This window comes from Coturnix japonica, chromosome 1 (genome assembly GCF_054131305.1).
Source record: "Coturnix japonica strain WE chromosome 1, WE-NBRP24, whole genome shotgun sequence".
In the NCBI taxonomy this organism is placed as follows: Eukaryota; Metazoa; Chordata; class Aves; order Galliformes; family Phasianidae; genus Coturnix; species Coturnix japonica.
This window is the reverse complement of record NC_140663.1, coordinates 24,959,672-24,976,646: the sequence shown is the minus strand read 5'-3', so window position 1 is coordinate 24,976,646 and position 16,975 is coordinate 24,959,672.

Below are 16,975 nucleotides of genomic sequence, written 5' to 3'. Positions count from 1 at the left end.
GCTCAGCATGCCCAGAGCAGTCTCACTTAATTACACGATCTGAGAGAACCAGAGAGTTTTTAATTAATTTTAATTAATTTTTCCCAAAATATTTATTTATCATTTATTCCTTTTCTGGAGTGTATAGGAGAAAGTAATATGTTTGGCTTCTTTAGAGTTCTGAGATAATTTATTCATGAATAATTTTTCAATTATTCTCATTCCTCCACCAGTGCAGCTTGAAATTTATCATATTGATGGTATAAAGTACTTCAGCACAACTTGTTTGACTTCAAGAGTTAGTAAATGAAATGCTTAGACTTCTTTGGAAAGTAATGATCTTGATTTTTTTATGTACTTCTGAAAAGAAAAAAATTGAAAGTTTCTTTTTAATGAGTAAAAATTACAGCATATGGGACAGTAAAGATTTCAGAGCAACAATGAGGAGAATGTCCTATATAATATTTTTAAAAGGAAAATAAAATAAGGCTTTTTCAATTCATCATTCTACTATAATAAATTGTACTTGTGCTAAGAAAAGATAGAACATGTGAACCATGGGATACAGACTAGTTTTGTGCAACAGAAACTGGCTATATCCCCAAGGTAAATGAATGAATGTTAGACAGATATCAATAGAAATGATTCCAAAGAATTACGTTAGCTACAATCAAAGCCATGAAATGACTATGTCTCCCTCTCTGTCTTTTTTACCTTTCTTCCTTCCTTTTCTTCTTTCTTTCTTCCATTCTTTTTTCCTTTGACAAACTTTAGAAACTAAACTGGGATATTTGATTACAGAAAAATGTTCAACCACACAACTAATACACATAGATCATTAAGTCTTTGTGAAGATCGTTCATCCACCATAAAAAGGTTGTAGTATCTGAAGTCTGGGGAGAAAGTAGGGGTGTTAGGATTTAAATCTCTTCAGATAACAGTTTCAGACATGGATCTTTAATAAATAGTCCTGACAATCACAAATGTACATGCCTGTTGCTCTCCCTGACAAAGTAGTTCCTCATGCTTCAGGGCGCTGCTCCATAGCAGAAATCATTATCTATGAAGAGTTTGCAGCATTGCCCTCAGTAACATTGGACATATCACAGAGCATTAAACATGAACAACATTCAAAGGAGAAACCCTTGCCAGTACTGTAATGTCCAGGCACACAGCCTGCTGTAAGACCTAGGACACTCAAGCACCAGTGGATCCTGTGACCCTTATATGTACACACTGCTCTGAACTTTTTTCACCCCCTTTTGACCTTAAGTGCATGATATGGGGAATAACGTTCTATTATTCTTATCATTTTAGTGATCTATGCCTAAATGACATTATCACACTGTTTATCCTCCTGTATGCAGTTGGAAATTAAAGAGGTTCTTTCTATTTACTTACATTCAATAGTTGAGTTTGTCTTACATACAGCTTTAAATATTTTGTCCATCTTTTTCTCCTGGGAGACGACACAGTGCTTTCCTAGTCCATCACTTTCTATTTATGTTTTATTTTCCAACACTAAGCCAGTATGCGGTACTGAGGTGTCATATGAGGTTGTGTTATCATATATGCTTAAGAAAATGTGGCGTAACACAGTGCCAAAGGGCAGCTGGAATTACTCCCATTTCCAGACCAGGAAGTTGTTGTCACTGTAGATATTTGTTCATGGAGGATGGTTCTGATCTGCAATAAATGCTCATTCCTGTCATATATGAGGGTAAAGAAGTCAGAGAAAAAATGGAGTCCCACAAATTTCATCCTTAGATTATAATTCTATTCATTATGAATCTATATGATACTGCTCCTTGTACACTGTATATTTATCAGAATCTTTGAGTGGTGATTATAGAAACCAACTTAGAAGCAAGTGACCCATGATCGTATGACTGCTATTTTCCAGATCCCAAGAGCAGGTAGATATAAATGATCACAAGGAAGGAAGAACAGATCAAGAAATCTGGACCCAAAACACTCAAGTTTTGATCCATTGAAGATATTCTGTGGAATTTTACAGAAGCTACGTGGCATAGATTTCATTTTACTTAAATAATGTTTCTGTTTCAAAACCGTCTTCTTTCTGAGGAAAGAGAGTCACATGGTTATGTTGCCTATCGTACATATAACCTCTGACAGTATCTCTTTCTCTCAGCTTAAAATGGAGAAAACCTAGATAACCTGCTCAGATTATATTCAAATTCAGTTGTTGCATTTTAGCTACCTTAATGAGAAGAAGGAAACTTCTATCTTCGTTCCCCTGTTAACTGTCTTCAAAATAGTTATAATAGTTATTCTCAAGAATAACACCAAAGGGGTGTTATCAGAGCATAACTATGACATTTTCAGTTTCGAAGGTAATAAAACAATTATCTGAAAGAGAGAAACAATATGCATGTTAGCATAAAAAAACCCAAAAAAACAGAGGAGTGTTGGGAGGTTTTGTAATTGGGCCAAGAGTTGCAAAAAACTTTGTATATGAAAGGTGAGTTGTATATAAGAAAGGTAAGTTCTGATTCTAAGTGTTACTTTTGTATTTCTGCAAATCTTAGGTCATACGATTAATATCTGTTTCAAAAAAAAAAAACAACAACAACAAACAAACAAACAAAAAACCAAAAAACACCAACACAACAAAACCAACCAAACAAAATAACATGTAGGTAAAACTGCAGCTCTTTAATGAAATAACTGACCCAACAATCCACCAGAGGCTTTTTATTTCCAGAGATTAGGCAGCCCTTAAATCAAAAATAAGGAAGCCTCCAGAACAGATTCCTTATATGACCCATCCTTGCAGCATTGACTACTGACATTTTGGTTTATGTCTTTGTGTATTTGCAAATGCCAGTGTGATTCTGTCTGGAGCTGACCAACTGTATAAGATGATAGCTTGTAATGTCAGCATTGCTCTTGGAGCCAGTTGATCTGGAATGACTGAGCTTTAATTCAAAAGGTTTCACATTGTGGAAGAAGCAAAACCAATGTCAGAAGGTCTGCATTAGTCTTGAGCAATTATTTGGCACAGATAAATGTGAAAAGAATAAGTGCTTGATATGACAATGAAATAACAGGTATGCAAAGATGTATGTGTTATCTATAGCTGGGATATATTTTGAAACTATGAACAAAGATTATATCAACTCTTTAAACTGAAATGTGAAAGGAACTGTCCCAGAAAAAGTAGTAGCTTGACATGCTGTAAAACAAAGAATGAGATAAATAATTTTTCTTTTAATCTACACAAAACAACAAAGCACTTAGTTTTGGCAGGATTTTTTTCTGGCTGTAGAAGTCATTACTGGGCTTTGGGGCAACTTCTGATTTTTATCCTGCTTTTCTTTTCTTTTTTCTTTTTTTTTTTCTTTTTTTTTTTTTTTACTCAGATGGGGAATAAGTGTTTTCCAATTATTTCCATAATTTTCTTTGTTTTCTCCTTATGTATTCACTGACTTTCTTCAAAGCTTTTGTCCTTACTTCTTCCATCCTACCTTCTCCACCCTAGAGTCATCTGTGGAATTTGCTGGATTATTCTTGCTTATTTATTATTTTTGCTATATTTTATTTTTATTTAAAAATAAGCGTTCAGATACTTCTTATATCCTGTAGGGGCTACCACAGCTAACAGTTTTTGTAATCTCTTTAGCTATGAGCAGGTTCTTGATTAAAATAATTGTTTAGTTTTAAATCATAGAATCATAGAATAGCTTAGGTTTGAGGGGAACTTAAGGATCACCTAGTTCTGATGCCCCTGTCGCAGGTAGGGCTGTGAGGGCTGCTAGATCAGACTGCCAGGTTCCTATCCAATCCAGACCTGAATGCCTCCCATGATGGGGCATCCAAAACCTCTCTGGGCAGCCTGTTTCAATGCATCACCTCCCTCTGAGTAATAAGTAAATAAATAAATAAAATCCTAACTTCTAACCTAAATCTAAGTCTTTTAGTTTAAAACTATTCTGCCTTATCCTGACATAATCAGAAGATGTGAAAAAAAAAAATAAAAATTAATCCTCCTTTTGCTTGTAAGCTGCCTTCAAGTGGAAGGTCACAATGAGGTCTCCCTGGAGCCTTCTCTAAACTAAACAAGCCTGGCTCCCTCAAACTACCTTCACAGCAGAGATATTCCAGCCATTTAGTCAACTTCATGGCACTCCTCTATATCTGCTCCAACAACTTCACATCTTGTGTTGGGGTCCCCAGATCTGTACACTGTACTCTAGATGGGGCCTCAATAGGGCATAGTAGGGGGGGGCAATCACCTCTCTCTCCATGCTGGCCATTCCTCTTTTGATGCCGCCTAGGATACTGCTGGCCTTCCAGGTTGCAAGTGCACACAGTGGTGGTATGTGCCAGACCACTAAGAAAATAATTCAGGGAAAACTGAGTTTTTGCCCTCAGACTTCTCCAAGACAGATGATTGCCCTACAGTCTTGTTTGATTACCTGAGATAAGCATAAAACTTGTATGTGAAGACAAAGGGAAAAAAAGAGAGGTCAAATATTTTTGCCTTTTCCACATTGCTTTACATTAAACTGCCTCCATTTCACAGACTACTTTGTGCAATGCAATTAAAAGCAAACCATGTAAATCTTATGCATCACAGGAAGACATACAATCCTAAAGAAGAAAGAAAGGGGTAGGCTAGTCATCCTGGTTGTAAAACAATACATTAAGCCACTGTCCATCAGTCACAACAGAGCTGGTCAAAAAAGGAAACCTGGGACCATGATGGTGCATAGGAAGTTGATCCCCTCTCATAACTGATGACAGCCTTGCCAGACATTCAGGTGTGGTGAACTCACTTAGCTCATAGGTTAATATGTTGGTAAAAGACTAGTAGCATACTAAAATTTAATTCTAAGCCAGTTAATAATTTCTTTCTTTTTCTACTGGTCTTTGTAAATGTTTCACATCCCCAGAGAATCTAAAATAACACTAGATGCCTCTACTTAGGAAACTGAAGAGAGCCTTCTGGGGGTATTTTAGCATAGTTCAGGATGCTCATTTTCAGGTTCATTTCAAGCAGTTCCATCTCAAACCATTGTTTTGCTTGGATATCTAGTCTGACTGAATAGATCCTGGAGGGCTAAGTGGTACTGCTGAGAACAGATTTTAACTTTTGTTTTTTATATTTATTTATTTATTTATTCTACGAATGTTATATAAGGATAAAAAATATCTGTAATGATAGATATGTTTATATATATGTTATTAAATTTAGCAGGCATGTGCATACTAAGTCATATTCTAAGGAGAAAAAGAGGAATGAAGTCCCTTGTCCCTAGTTCCCTCCTGTTTGCATATTTATAATGTGAGTTCAATGAAATTAAAACAAATTGCAGTAAAAAATTTATTTTTAGCAGGGACTAACCTAAATCACACAAAATAGAGAATATACATCCCTAGAGTCATTCTAGTAATTTTTTCTAGGGATTAATTTGTCCTAATACACGCAACAGCTCATAACCCTTTATGAAGATTATGCTCACTAATTTAAATGGTAGTACAGTGCCCTGAATTCCTTGGGAACCAATAAATGGTCCCTCAGAACTCATCAGATGACTATGGTTCTCTCTAGCACAGGGTTCTGAAAGAATTACATTGCAGTTTAATTTGCAAATAAGCTGCAGAGCTATTCAGGATAAACTAATATCCACCATTAATTTATATATTAAGATGAAGAAACATTACATGACAAGGAAAGTAGAAAGTTCATAAAAGTTTTTGTGTAAACCAAAGTAATAGAGAAATGCTCCCCATATTGGCAGAAATAGCTGCAATACTCCCAATCTGGGAGAACAAAGCCAAGAGATGGGAATCCTGACATTGCTAGTTCTATGATACTTATAACTCCTTAGTTTATTGTAGAAAATCACAAAGGTTTGTTACTCTCCTGGTCATTAAGAGATTGGTTTATAATCTAAATTGATTGGACATATTGCTCACATTAAAAAGATGGTCAGAAAAGGGACACAAGATATGCAGTGCTCTGGGAAGCGCACCAGAACTAATCTGTCTGAGCATGCAATTGGAGCTCTGCATTGTGGCTCTGCCAACTCATGTAACAGCTATCTACATGCTAGTTACACCATAACATACAGTTTTTCAGACCTTTCTTGTTCATGCTTGTTTAATATTAAGTGATTATCTATCTTCAATCTATTGAATTTCTTTTACTATTATCAATGCCAATATTATGAAATCTAAAGTTTCTTGAGAAAGACTGAAAAATTTCACAGGACTCTATGGAGAAAGTTGTGTCTGAAATGCCTCCCTCAAGCTCAAGCCAACTGATTTTTTTCAACACAGTATGCACCTTGAAATCAGAGCTCAGAGGTCTGCACAATCTATCAGACTATCAGTCTATCAGTTCCTAACAAGGGAGCTGTAAAACTGCTGTAGAATCACAAATAAAAAATTGAGATTTGGTCTTCCTTTATCTCTGCAGTAAAGCTCTCCTTTGTTCGTTACAGTCAATATATTTGTGCCCTCATCTGTGAGTTGCATTTTAAGATATATTAAAGAAACTTCCAGATTAGTCAAAGAAGCAGAATATTTTTTAAAAAATGTAGTGGACATTTAATAAGCTTCTCTTGAAAAAACATGTAGATAGTAGAAATCTCAAATAGTTTGGATGTTTTTGTTTTGTTTGACTTTTACCTCTCTTCATAACATTCATTACTGACATTTTCTTCCAACTAAGGACTGATATATAGAATTTTCCTGAGAGGCTGTAATTTACATCAGCAACATACACACAATTATCCCTCAGGCACACGACACACACAACAACATGGCAACTGATGATTACAACCATAAATATGCCTTTGAAATCTAAAATAATATTGTATGGAGATCTCTATCAGGAAGAATCATTAAGCAAAAATTAATGACAACTATTTTAAATTAGATAACAATGAAATATTCAAAATAGAAGACAAAATAAATAAAGCGTACAATATGTTTTAGAGGGAAGTTATAAGATGCACTAAAAATGGTGGTTTTCCATTCTCTGTATACTGTTTTGAAAATAACCAATATATAAAAGATTTCAACTGTATGAATAATTAGTATGGATTAAATATCAACACAAAAATGGTGTAGCAATACTGCAATGCTAATTACAAATATATATATATATATTATTTAATAAAACAAGTTTCATTAATTATAAATAAACCATCTCAGGTAGAAACAAAACTTATCTGCTTCATTGTACATGATCATTTCATAATTCGATTTTTAATATTGTTTCTTGTAATTATATGATTATGCAGGGTTTTTTTTTCACTTTTATGAGCTGATGGTGAAATTCAGAAAATAAATGAACAGAAAGTTCCTATTTAGTAGAAGTTATATTTAAGATAAAGAATGAATAAATAATTAGTAGTTTCAAACATTGTTATGAGTGAACAAAATATGTTTCTCACAAGTAAGCAAGTATAACCTGTTATTTTATTTCTCCATTCTTATTGTTAGAAAATGCAACAGCCCTTGACACACATGACTATAGAACACATTAGTATTTATTTCACTCATTCAGTAAAAAAAAATGATTGAATTTATTTCTCTGAATGCTACTCAACATGAAACTTTGAAAATGATAATTCAAGTAACTGAAAAGGCTAGTAGGGTAAAGAGGCTCAAGTATTCCTCACAATCAATTTCCTATTAAAACATCAAGAGAATAGATTTTCTAGATTCTGAAATGACTTCCTTAACTGATGCAAAATCTAGTTAGACTACAAACTCATGAAGTTTATATAGCAACAGGCAGTGTTAAGAAAACCTTGCTGAATTGCCAATAGGAAAAAAGTGAAAATGATACTGAAAGATGCTTTCTATCCTTTTTGTTTGTTAGTTCTATTTTGTTGTTTGAGTGACAATAATGTGATATTTTGATTAATACTTCATGAAATTATTTTAATAATGGAAGCTAAAGATAGCATTATCGTAAAGGAATTTTCCTGAAGCATAGAAATTTTAGAGGACTATAGTTATATGTTCAATGGTCTACCAGTGACTCGCAAATCACTGAAGAACTTAAATTTTTTACCTAGCAGAATTTTTACTCTTGAATATAAACATTAGAAGGGACAAACATGTACCTGCAAGCACTTGTGTAGAATGGCATTTTTACTCACGTTTTCCAAATATCATTAATAAATACATAGTTCAGCATAACTGGCTAGCTTGCATGATATTGCATACAATTAATATTTTGGTTATTTCTAATTCAATAAAGCAAGTCAAAAGTACATGGAGAAAATAATTATACAGTGAACAGGATTAAACATAAAATACTTTATACTGCAAATATTTATTGTGAGTGTTAAAGTGTTCTAATTATGAATAGCTTCCCAGAAGCTACAGCATATAGCAGGAAATTGAGTCACTGTATAAAATAAAAGTGTAAAAGTGTAGTGCACACCATGAATGTAGCAAAAGGTATGAAAAATGTTTAAATAATGGAAAGGCGGGGGCTCTGTGATATTAATTTCATTGAACTTGGTGAATCACCAGAATATATATCTCATATATGAACAGCAAACAATATTTCAGACAGGCATGCATTTGCATTAATTGAAAAAATCTGTGATTTAATAAAGTAAGGCATTTCCATTAGGCCAACTCCATCAGACGGCCAAACTGAGGACTCTCATGCATGCAGGGATGCAGGCCACTTCCTCAACTTCAGTGTCTTCCAGCTGGACAGCAGAGATAGGAAAGTAAATAATCCCAAAGTGTTTGTTAGAGGTAAACACAGAAGTTAAATATAGCCACATACATATATATGCATATTAGATAATGACTAGATTCATACTTAGTCACAACACAGCATTAATAATTCAATTCTTATATAAATGCAGTGCATAAATACATCATTTTCCTGTAAATACAAAATCCATTTTAGGTTGATAAAAAGTATTCCATTTTTAAAGACAATTCTCATTTTATTATAGCCCTACTTTAATGGTTATTTCTGTAAATATCATTTTATTTTTAAATTTAAAGAAAAATGCATACATGTAATAATAAAAAACCTTATTTTCTTAATTTATTATGTAAGTGATCCTAATTTGTAGAGTATCTTCAATTCAAATTTTCTTGTGATCACTTTTAGACACGCCCTTCCCTTCATGTTTTGTCTGTATTTCACCTGACCTAGGACTGCTGCAATGCTGATAAGGCATTCCAGAACTAATATGCAGTTTCTTTCAATCCTCAGCAATTTGATTATTTTCTAAGGCTAAAGTATATTGTATATTCCAGATTATTGCTGTTTTTTAAACCATAACATACATTTTCCTATCTGTATAGCAAAGAGGTAGTAAGATGAGGTGTATTCCTGTTAGGAGTAGGACTAGGACAGGAAAACAAAAGTAAAAATGGAGCTGAATTCTAGATAAGACTGCTAATAGAAATTTAAGGGTGCTGTAAACAACAGAGGATGAATCACATTCAGTCTGTGTGCAGGATAGGAATTTTTATCAGAAAGGAAGATATGCTGGTTGTGTGACCTGGAATCCACAGTTAGTAAACAGAAGATCAAACTTACCTTTAACAAAAAATGTGATAAAACAAAAGTATTAAAAGTCAAGATCAAAGTTCAGTATTGTTAGTGGATACCAATAAATAAGTAGTGTATTCTCATCTTTTCACGAGAATAAAAATGACATTTTTTTTAATTTGATACTGAGATCTACCACTTTTTCTTCCTGAAGGTAGACTTAATATTGACAGAATTTAACATTTTTTGGCAGACTGAGGTTGTTATTGTTCTGAGTGATACTGGTATTCAGCATTCAACGACTGAAGGCTAACAACTGTATTCATACTCTAGCTTGTATATTCATTCAAGTGCTTTAAGGTAAACATTTTCTTTAGTACCAGTGTACTTGGCTATTAAATGATACAGGACGCTGGACAGGAAAAAAAAAACAAAACAAAAACAGGATAGAGTTTAGAGACATGAAATGTTCAAACGTCGGCTGTATTTGACCTACAAGGACTGTTTCCAGCTGTTGAACCTTTGTTGCATGGCTTTGGGGCAAAACTGGTCACTTAGCCTCCTAGATAGCTAATATATTCAAAAGCATTTGTTTACTGCTTTACTGTATTATATATATATTAGTATATATTACTGGCTTTGTTTAGAAAATCTGTCATGTACTACTATGTCACAAAATCCAAGGGAATTAAATTATCATTTTTAACTGAACTTTTTCAGTAACAAATTATGGTATTAATGAGAAAATAACAGAGAATTAAGGAAAAATAATTCTTTAAATTAGTTTGATCAAAACACTCATTAAGTATTTTCGATTTGAATGGAAGTCTGCCAGAGACAACTCTGGCACAGAACAAGCTTCTGCTGCTGTCAACATTCTTTATATTTATTGCAGCTTTAGTTACTGAGTAGAACATAGCGAGAAATCAGAACTTTTGATAAAGAATATTTGGGTTTAGAATACGAAGTTATGCTTTCACAGCTAAGCAGATCCATTAGCTTTGTTACCATTTACATCTACAATGTGAGCAGAACAAATAAAACAATGACCAATGAGATAATAAAAAACTTCAATCAGTAAATCACTGAAATCGGACAAAATTAGAAGAGAAGCACTAGAGGGCCTGTCAGATTCTCATTGTGTGGCACTGCAGTTCCTTTATGGCAATTTGAAAAATGATACATTGGGTGTATTGTAGCATCCTGATCTACGTGCATATTCTATAGGCAATTTTTCCCACAAAACTAGTACTATATTCTCAAAAACACTTAATTTCTGTCAGCATAATATCTGTAGACACACTAATTTAATGAAATTAATCAAATACAGAGCAGTTCTGTGACACAGCTGCCTGACATAACATTGAGAATTTTGCCAGTTGACAAAAGATCTATTCTCAGTTAATCTACAATATTTATTAGGGTTAACTTTTAATGCAGTTTATAATGAAAGTGGTACTTACATGTATTGTACATGTTAATCACCTTCAAAAGTAAAGAAATATAGAGGCACATTTCATAAAAACTCTTTTAAAAGTACAGTGAATTGCTTCATATACAGTAGAAGTATTTTAATAACCACGTGAAAAGTACTCACTGTGGCCTTCCAATATTTGAAGGGAACAAAAGAACAGGATGAGAAACAACTGTTTATGTGGATGGATAGTGATAAGACAAGGGGGAATAGTTTTAAGCTAAGACAGAGGAGGTTTAGGTTAGATATTAGGAGGAAGTTTTTCATGTAGAGGGTGGTCCCTCACTGGAACAGCTTACCCAAGGAGGTCATGGATGTCCCATTCCTGGAGGCATTCAAGGCCAGGCTAGAACTGGCCCTGGGCAGCCTGGTCAAGTGGTTGGTGACTCTGCACATGATGGGGGCTTAAAACTAGATGATCATTGTGGTCCTTTTCAACCCAGGACATTCTATGACTATGTGATTCTATGATACTTGTTTGTAAGAACCTGAAGGACTTCATTCTTAATCATTTAAACTACAGTCAGTCCCTTGGAATGCACATACTTGAAGTCACTTAGTATTTGCATAAGGATTCATGTAACATGTAAAATTTCTTATAGAAATATTATGAGCACCAGGAATACATATTATATTTTGTCAGTTGATGGTGATGTCAGTAAATACTATGACAAATATACATACTTCTCATATCTCAAATACATGTACATACATAATGCACATAACATGCATTATTTATTTATTTATTTTAAACTGAGGGGGATGTAGTGCATGCTAGTGTTTGAAGAAGTGAAAGTCTGATAGAATAAAATAGAGTTAAGCATACTGTGGAGGAGTAGAAAAGTGAACAATTTGCATATCTAAGTATTTACTCTTTCTCCTCAGCCAATTCTGGTATTACAGTCTGGAACAGCTGAAAAGAACATTTTCTTCTGACTAAGATCCTTAAATAAAAGCCTATAAATCATAAAGTGATGCTTATTTTTCACCTGTGTTCTAAATTTAAATTTACATTAATATGCAGAAAGAGAAAATATAATTGATTTGGATACACCTTAGAGTGGGTTTATTATTTCCTAAGAGTGCTGCCATAGCTGCTGTAGGATTATGAACCATTGATGTCATACATTCATAGTAATTAAACTTTAAATACAAGGCTGAGCAACAGTATAACATTTAATTTAGATGCCAACATGCCCTTTCACCTGCGAAATACAGTAACTCTTTTACCTATAGATTGAACATAAAATGAACTGTATTTTATATCCTTGTTAAGCTTCATGTTTGCTAATGAAATTTGATCACTGTATTAAAGATGTCGAGTTTCTGTAGTTAGTTCACATCTGTTGTCAGAAAAAATTAAATCAGGTGTCAAGTAACAGCACCTTTCCTGACAGATGCTTTAACATTGTGTGTAGAGTGTCCTAAGTGTCACTCTGTATGATGCCAAGCCTTTTAGCTGGGAGTTTATTTGCTTTGAAGTTTCAAAATGAAACTTGTGGAGTAATTTGACATAGTCCTGGACAGGAGTATGAGTGATTTTCTCTTCCAGCATAACAGAAAAATTATATTTTGGATCATGTTTGATAACATTTTGTGTTAGAATGATGGAAGATTTTATCAAACTATCTCAGTGTCTCTACCTCTTAACAGATATAAACTTATCTTTAAAAAGACACCTCACTGTGTTATACAATTACTGGTTTCTCAAACCATAAATGATTCCTAATGATTTCATTATCCAAATCAATGTGCTGACAAACGGGAAAGAGACTACTTTACAGTGGTGTTTTGATTAGAGATCTACAAAACAATGCTGAGTCTTTGGACACCTTAGTGTCTGTTTTACTTGCTATAGTCTGCTTGTAACTCAGAAAACATACCTTTTTTTTTTTTTTTTTTTTGTGTGTGTGTGTGTGTGTGTGTGTGTGAACTTATTCCTTATATATGTTCTCAAAACTGCACTATTTGCAATGTAAGTAGCACACAGATAACATCAATGCCCACTTCCCAGCTCTGTTCTGGAAAAATATTCAACCAGCCTGGTCAACACAGTTCTGCATAGAGTGACAATTATAGGAATGCCAGCAACCTATATTCTGCAGTGATTTATTTCTAAAAACACTGCTGGAATCATCAGTATTCAGCAAATTGACTGTTCCTGCCATCTAACCACTCAGAGGAGGAGTTCAAATGCATATAGTGACATGATAGCAGAAAGGATTTTCTTTGTTGCTAACATACCATGCACTAATGTGGATTTTAGTAAACTGACAATGTAACCCACAGTATTCTCATGGAGAAACTGGCTGCTCATGACTTGGAGTATATGCATATGTGCAGCACACTGAGTGAAGAACTGGCTGGATTCCTGGGCTCAAAGAGTGAAGGTGAATGATCTCTTATGTCATGCAAGTGACATAAACTTGCAGAAGAATGGCTGGAAAATTGCACAGTAAAAAAGAGTCCAACAAAAGTCAGTGTTGGCTGACATCTGGCTAACAGTGATCCAGCTGTCAGACTATGTGGCCAAGAATGTCAGTGACATCCTGGCCTGCATCGAGATATAGCATGGCCAATAGGATTAGAGAAGTGATTGTCCCCTTGTATGCTGCACTGGTGAGGCTCAAGGAATGTTTTCAGATTTGGGCCCTTATTACAAGAAAGGTACTGATTTATTTCAATATACACAGAAAAGAGCAACAAAACTGGTGAAGGGATTAAGAAACAAGAATTATGAGGTGTAACTGAGGGAACTGAAGTTGTTTGGCATGGAGAAAAGGAGATCAAGGGCAGATCTCATCAATCAAGGGGAGATCTCATCACTCTGTAACAACTCGAATGGAGACTGCAGTGAAGAATTTGTTGATCTCTCTTCTAAGGTGAGAAATGACAGGACACAAGGAAATGGCCTCAAATTGCACCAGAGAAGGTTTAGGCTGGACACTTGGAATAATTTCTTCATGGTGGTCAAGCATTTGAGTTGAGCTGCCGAAGGAAGTGGTGGAATCTCCACCCCCAGAAGTATTTAAGTGATATATGGACATGGCACTAAGGCTTTAGAGACAGGACTTGATGGGTCAAGTTGACAGTTGGAATTTATTTTGAAGGCTTTTTTCAAACCTGAATAATTTATAAAATAGAATAAAATAGTTCAACTGGGAGGAACCATCAAATGCCACTGAGTCCAGCTGCTTGAGCACTTTAGAGCTAACTAACCAAACCATATTAGTGAAGGTGTTATCCAAATTTGTCTTGAGCGCTGATGGGCTTGGGGCATAACTCACCATTCTAGGAAGCCTAGGAAGACTGTTGCAGTGTTTGACCACCCCTGTGATAAAGACATTTTTCTAATATCCATTCTAAACTCCTCTGATGCAGCTCTGTGCCATTCCCTAACATTCTGTCATTGGTTACATCTCCCTCTACATTTTTCCTCCTCAGGAAGTTGTAGAGAGTAATGAGTTCACATCTTAGTCTTCTCCTCTCCATGCTGGACAACCCAAATGTCCTCAGCCTCTCCTCAGAGTATGCCTTCCTGCCATTCCACATTTTTTTTAACTGCCTCTGGATCTCATCCAGATTTCATCATTTTTACAATGTGGAGACAGTGTTCAAGGTGGAACCACATGAGTTCTAAAACTCTTTTGACTGGCAGTTTATTCTGTTTAGTGCATCCCAAAACACATTTTGCCCTCTTGGATGATATAACAAAACTACTAGTTCATAGGCCTTCTGTCAACCAACATCTCCAGGTCCCTTTCTGCAGAGATGCCCTCCAGCTACTTGTTTCCTAGTCTGCACCTGTGCCCAGCATTACTCCACCCCAGATGCAGACGCCCACAATAACCTTTGTTGAATTTCATGCACTTTATGACTGTATAATGCTGTAATGTATCTACGTCCTTTTACAAAGCCTTTCATCCTTCAGGAGCCAACTGCACTTCCTAGTTTAGTGTCATCAGCAGATTTTCTAAGTACTCACTCCAACCCTCCATCAAAATAACAGATAAAAATGTTGAACAATTCTGGCCCTAGAATTGAGCCCTACTGAAAACTGCTAGTGACTAGACACCAGCTAAGTGTAGCCTCATTCACCTATTTATTGACCCAGTTCACCATTGAGGATAGCATCAGCCTTCTTATCTCATAGCTGGGCAGTTTGTACAAAAGGATGCCATGAGGAATGATATCAAAAGCCTTACTAAGATCCAGATAAATTAAGTCCAATTTCTTCCCTTCAACAACCATGTAGGTGGCCTTCTATTAGAAGATGATCAAATTAATAACGCAAGATTTTCCCCGTGTGAAACCATGCCAACTGCCTATTAATACATTTGTTCTTTAAGAGATGTCCTGTATCTTTCAGGACAATTTTCTCCATAACATTTTCAGGGACATACATATACCATATGAATTGATTTACATGCATTTCAGATGTTCTCCTGAACCCACAGTATTTCCTGGAGTGGTGTAGATGCTCTCACTAATCTTGTCATCCTCAGATATTGCTGTAGGACCCTGTTATTACTAAAGATATCCTCCCGACCTACAATTTTAGCTTAAGGTCCTCTTGGTTAATCTTGACAGGCCAAGAAACATTTCTCCCATCAAAACAGTCAAATCCTTTCAAGACTCTATAGACCTCTTGTCTTGAAGATACTTCCATGACTATAAAACTCAAAAGTCTGTTGAGAGCGCCAGACTTGGAGCCAGAAACTGATGACCTGGGCTTGCATATCTCTTTAGCTTTTTCTCCTAATTACCGAGAAGACTAAGGAAAAATACTATCTACATTTCTGATGATTCTATGAAATTTACGTGCATGGTACATAGATGATGAGGCATATGATGATTTATCGTATGTTTATGATGACACATATGATATTTCATTTTTAACATTTATATCTCAAAGGGTCTTTTCTATCATGTTTGAGTCTTCAAATTTTTCTCTGACTATGGCTCTATTTTGTTATACTGTAACCTTGTATTTAATACATGAAAATTATCAAGAGCCTCATCAGTAGACTTGGAACTTTATCAGCATAAATGTACTCCATAGCTTCATTCTCAGTCGTTACGAATGTATGAGTATACACTGATACACATACTGTCATCATTATATTTAATTCTATTTACTATTTCAGTGTAGATAAAATGTACTTAAAGAGTGTATAATCATATCTATTTTCATTTTGATTAATTATTTTGTTTACATTGTAGATATTAAAGCAATAGTAATCATTGTCCATAAGCACCTCGAGTGTTTCTGTGGTACTTAGACCTGGAAGACTTGAGTCACTGCAGAAAACACTACAGCAATACTTATGTTTTGAATGTCAATGCCCTTGAGGAAAATCTTGCTAAACTGCACATTTATAGTGATTACAGTATAAAGTGAGAGATAAAAATTCATGTTGTCTAGGTTATTTTTAAAAATTTAATTCACCAATAAAATTCTTAACTATCTCATGATCTTTTTTAGTTACCTGCTTTCAGGAGTCAACCTCCTGTGAGGTGAGTGTTTTTGAGAAAGTAAGAGACATGTCTTGTAATAGAGTTTTTTGAATAACAGATTTCTTCTTTCAAAAAGACTGTAAAAATGACAAAACTTATTCTCCCCCACAAAGCCAACAAGACTGTCTATGAGACCTGTCTCAGAAGTACATTTTGCATTCTGCTCAGGAGAGAGCAGAGTGAGTGCAGTGTTTTACAGCCATAATCCCAGCAGGGCAGGCCTAACATCAAGGGGAGTACATACTGCTCTCACCATGGAACTGTTTCCCTAGTGGGACATCTCCTTTCCTTGATATTTGTTCAGGGTTTTCTTTCCATCCATGCAGTGCCTTTGCTGCAGTGCTGCCTCCACTGTCAGTCACTTTGAGACTCCTGAACTCAGTGCCAAAACACATACTTGCTCTAGGTTAATTCTGTGTTGGGTGCACAAGTTATTGGCTTGAAAACTGAGTGGAAACTAAGAACTGGAAGGGCTTTGTCCTTTTATAAAGGTCATT